We start from the raw sequence: 5,496 nt of genomic DNA on the forward strand, positions 1-5,496 counted from the left end.
AAGAGCAATGGCTCTCACTTCCTATTGAACTGATAGACCGCATAATTGAAAGCATCACACATCGCTGTTTGTGCTGTATTGCTTCTAGAGGCAATCATATTCCATATTAAAGGTACTTTTTCTATTGCAAACCGATACTTCCAATTTGTTTATTTTATACATGTGCTAATTTCTATACTACTATTAATGTCTGATAATTTCTTTTTATGTTGTTTAATACCTTACTATGTGTTGTATATTGTGGGTAAGTTTCATAAAATTCCATGTGTAATTTCTTGAGTTATCGCGATTTTTGTGAATTTTCCTTAATTTATGATAACCAGTGTATATATGCGATAGCCTGGTAGGGCGTCGAGCTCATATCCGAAAGGTCTTACAAACTGGCTGTGACGTGGGAGGGGCTAAAAAGGTATTCTTGACCATTGATAGCGCCACTGAAAGGCAAGAAATGCATCATCTGGCTTATATTCACTTGGTTCACCAAGCAGGCTTGATGGTATTTGACAAGGCATTAGAAACAACAACAACACAACATACATATATATATATATATATTATGTCTATCTTCTTTTTCATTTGAGTTGTTTAGATAAGGACTTTTCTGTAAACATAAAATCGTCATTTACTTTAAAGTTTTTGTTTGTCGTTTAATTTGTTAACCAATGTTTGTAAGCGAATTTCTAACATTTTATCACAATTTTAGTTGAGGTTGTTAATTTCTTCTGTAGAGCTTTTATTTTTTCAGGCAAGTATTATATGGCATTAATAAATTAAAAATTATATTTATATTGATATTACTTATCTTACGAACAGTGCAACATTTGTGATCATAGTTTCATTTGTATGGAGTGTGTTATTTAAATTGGAGTAAGATATCTCTAGATATCTTTTTTGAAACAAAGTTCTAATGTACTCTAATTTCAAAAAACAGGTAAATTGTGCGAAAAAAATCTGATTTAGTTGTATTCATGTTTAAATTTTAAATTAGAGCGTAAATTTCAATAAATCAAAAAAATATTCCTTTTTAAAATTATTAATCTCTAATATACATGCAAAGTGCGAAAATTACATTTTTCCAACTGATTCGCATAAGACACATTAAACACTTATTTTGTCCCGAAATCTTCTTTTTTGTTCTGCTCTTCATTTTCGTTTTTCATATTTTTTCCTTTTTTCATTTTATTTTTGAAATACGATAAAGAGTCTATGAGGGATAAAGACGATGACCAAATAGAAAGTCCCAACCAGCATCCAAGAAATCCCCCCACATAGCTGAATAATTCAATGGTCTGAAACAAAAAGAAAAATTACCATAAGAATACATTATACAGGGTGTCTCAAAACGACCGCATGAACTCTGCACAGCTAGATTCCTCGTTGGGAGTACATAAAAACTGCCCAAAGAAGCGTTATTTACTAAATTACTTAGGCTTTGTAGTTTTTTAACTTTCTAAGAACGGTAAAAACAAGGATTTGAANACATTACGGTGAAAAAAAAAAAAAAAAAAAAAAAAAAAAAAACACGTTTTTGGACATATCAATAACAGTATTTGCATATCTTTCAAGATGATAATGTTTAAAACGTTCGTCGCGCATATTCTGCTTTAAATTGTGCATAGTATACTGCTGTTGATATGTCCAATAAAGTGTTTTTTTCTTGCACCGGCAGTGACGTCATTGTTTTTCGTATTCCTCTCGTAAACTACAGAGTCCGATCGTTAAAACACGGTTCCCAGCCGATCACCGAAGTTAATCATCACTGGCTGCGGTCAGTGTGCGGGTGGGTGACCACTTGGATCAGTCTGCGTAGGGACCGAGGGTGTGCGGTATTGGTCCTCGTTAAACTGTGCTACCGTAAAGTGCTCGACTTCGCGCACAGGTCGTTGGACTACCGAAGCGGGGGTGCCATCCTCTCTGCAGAGGATCAAAATCGTGATGGCATGTCTTCGGATCATCCTCAGGGATGTATCCCAGACCGTCGCCAATAGCGCATTATGCAGCTCTAGTGCGACGTAAATGAACTACAACTACAACTCGTAAACTGCAGATCGTACAGGAACGCTTCTTTGGTCAGTTTTCATGTACTCCCGACGTGGAATCTAGCTGTGCAGAGTTTATGCGGTCGTTTTGGGACACCCTGTATGTCTGCCGTTGGCTGATTGAATATTCCACTTCTTTGCCAACAAGTGCAATTATTTTGAAGTGCTCTAGGCTAATTGGGAAAGCCTCCAATATTTTCTAACTAGCTTGTCCTTTTATTGACTTATTACAGGTATCACTCATATCTTTATTTTTTATAATTTTGCAACCGTCGTTGAACAGCAGACCCGATTTTTGGGTTTACAACTACTGATGCTCAACTCCGTAGCCTTGTAATTTTTAACCAAATTCAGAAGACAAGGAATCTCCTGGATCAAGTATTAAAAGAAATTTGTCCCCGTGGAGGACATTTGATGGAACTAAATCGCATTTGTGTTACACGGAGAGGTAAACCACGAGAACCTCCCACGGGTTAGCCTGACGGCAAAGGGACTCTAACCCATGATCCGTCTATCACTGAGGTTATTTCACGTCAACATTGTGGTTCGTGCAAGCCGGATACGAAATTCGTATCAACCAACCATCACTGGGATTTGAACCCGGTTCACTTCATTGGAATTCAAACTATCTATCCCCTGAGCCATCATGGTTCATCCTTCATATCTTGAGGCTTATTACTTATTAGAAAATATATCATTACTTGTTGATTTCAGCCAGTGTGAAATATGCTCAGAGTAGTACATATTTTTTTTAAACGAGCCTTATTAAAAGCTTATAGCAATAAGGATAAACAAATGCAACAGGTCAGAGCAGTTCTTTTCAAATTTCCCAAATAGCCTGAAACCTAAAAAAACATCAGAAAGATTTAAAAGTACTGCAGACGTCTCAAATTAGCCTAAGCATTGCAAAGCAAATATATTTGCAAAACTCAAGGATTTTTAACTAACCTGATACATATAAACATATTAATGTTTTGTACAAGTCAATACTGTTCACAAAAAAATATGGTAGAGCAGGATTCCATTAGAATCATATTTTTTTGCCACACTTACTATAAAAGTTACCCATGCCCAATTAAGCTTATTGTATTCACTTCCTGTTGTCAGTTAAGTTATTAGTTGGTTTATGATATCCTGTCATTTCCAGTAGAAAATATATATTAAATATCGATGTTGTAAGAACCAAAAGCAACTTAGCTTTTGCGTTTATGAGAAAATGTATCCTTCTGTCAAGATGTAATAAACTTTAAAATCGACTAAGATCATAAAGCACTAATTTTATTAAATTATTTTTCTCAAAAATAGTTAATTTAAACAGTACATACTTCAACCAAAATATGCAGTTTTTGTCACCAACTAAATTTCGAAAAATTAATGGTACTCGCTAATATGAAATAGAAATTATATATTAAGTATCAAAGTTATAAAAATAACATCTAATTAGTTTAATGTTTACAAAAAAATAGGTGTTTCAGTCATTAGAAAAAGTAATTCTAATGTTATAAAAAATATTATTTAGGATGTAAATAAGCTTAAAAATCGCTTTTGAGATTACTTTCCTCTTTATTAATTTTTTTTTTAATCAAGCGTAATTACATTAAACAGTAAAGCATATTTCAAGAAAAATATACTTTTTTGCAGTTACTCAATGGATTAAAGACAATAAATAACTTTTTAATAAAGTAGAATAATAATAGCCTGAAACCTAGTATAATAATAGAGTAGAAAAAAATCAGTCTAAAACCAAAGTTACAAAATAAGAAGCAGCGTCATTATTCTCATTCAGCATCATTGCTTCACCTATTTAATTAAAGCTTCATGCCAACAAACAAATTAGGCTGATCAATCATTGTAGCATTTAGTATTTTCAAAATATTGCATCGAATTTTCAAGTGCTAATCCATATGGTTCAAATAGTTTGCATGATATACTATTTAATTAGTTTAATCTAACTTTAAATTGGTTTGTGAAACACACTTTATCGACATGCACTACGAAATATACTCAAAAATATATCTCGGATCGAAACATATATTTTATCGACAGATTTAGATTTTTGTTTCGAAACTGCGGTGCTTCCCCACAATCTTGATAGTATGGTTCAAATAGTTAAGTCGGAAGTAGGGTCGAAAGTTTATCTCAACTTTTGCTTATTTAGTTCAGAAACTATTTAAGCATATCGAAACATTTTAGTATATAATTATAAAACTTGCTGATTCAAAAATGATTCGATGAAGGAAATAAATTTTTAATAATTACATACCATTTTTAATTGTATTATAGTTATAGCTGAGACGATTTGGAATCTTAAGTAATATTACTATTTACATAATTTTAAAACAGGTTTTAAATGATAAAATTCAAAATTTAAATGAAATTTGTTAAATAATTTTCGACAATTGAAAAACGTAAGCAGGTACTTAATTTACGTCGCACTAAAGCTGAAGACATACGTGGTACTTACCAAGTATTTGGGCGTGTGAGCATAAACTAGAATTTTAGGTTCATCAATTTTAATTTCCACTGGAATTCTCGCTTTGCTGAAAGAAAAATATAATCATTAATGAAACAACATAAGAAAATAAAAAAATAACATATTTTCTGTGGTTCTGTATAAAAATGTAAGAAGTGAAATATTGAGTGTAACATATGAAAATTGGTTTGATATAGTATCAGTTAATTTTCCAGATAATAGGGAGATTTCCCACTTTTAGCTTCCGTACGTACATTGCAAAAAATACGATAAAAGATAATAAAGTTAATATTTTTTCTTTTCTTGGATAGGGTGGACATTTTAATTGAATTCGGAGGTTGTAACTTTTTTATTCAGAGATTGTAACTAATGACTAAACAATTCTGATCAGCGCTAAGAGACAATGCACTGAAAATTATATATTGCCACAATTAATGCTATAGGTTAAAATATTTACATATTTCAACAAGCATCATTGATGTCAACAGTATGGCAGATTTTCAGAGTTCCTTTAAATAAATCAACACCTTTTTTTTCCCATTAGTTTCTCTTTTTAGTACGCATCTTGTTTTTCTCCATTTCAATTACTGTTGATTTTAAATTATTTTGTTCTTTAGAAACACGTTTTAAATGCGCAACTATAAACAAAATAAACTTCTGAAATACTACTTAAGGCCTGTTTACACGGTCCAATTTCTTGAATCCGAGAAATTGGACGGATTTCTCTGTCCAAGAAATTGGATGATTCGTTGACACTATCCAAGTTCTTGAATGTCGCTGATTCGTTGAAAGAAAAACTTGCGCATGCGCATTGTTCATATTCAACATTATAAAATAATACTTACATAAGTTTAAAATTACTAAATAAATTCAAATAAAATCATAATAACACAAATAAACCTCAACAGATCAATTTATTTGGACTAAAATATATGAAAACCCACAACAAAATGACATAATTTGCTGCCAGCTTGTTGACGTCAC

General features: G+C 32.0%; 1 long non-coding RNA gene across 1 annotated transcript in view; it reads right to left on the reverse strand.

Moving 5' to 3' along the window:
- Positions 1–1,017: 1,017 nt before the first annotated feature.
- Positions 1,018–5,496, reverse strand: part of LOC107436726 (uncharacterized) — a 34,036-nt gene continuing 29,557 nt past the window's right edge. Inside the window, exons 13-14 of the long non-coding RNA XR_006225720.2 lie at positions 4,504–4,579; positions 1,018–1,289 (exon numbers count right to left, since the gene is read on the reverse strand). This is a non-coding gene — a long non-coding RNA (uncharacterized lncRNA). The remainder of the gene's footprint in view (positions 1,290–4,503; positions 4,580–5,496) is intronic.

The sequence above is a fragment of the Parasteatoda tepidariorum genome, chromosome 5 (genome assembly GCF_043381705.1).
Source record: "Parasteatoda tepidariorum isolate YZ-2023 chromosome 5, CAS_Ptep_4.0, whole genome shotgun sequence".
NCBI classification, from domain to species: domain Eukaryota; kingdom Metazoa; phylum Arthropoda; class Arachnida; order Araneae; family Theridiidae; genus Parasteatoda; species Parasteatoda tepidariorum.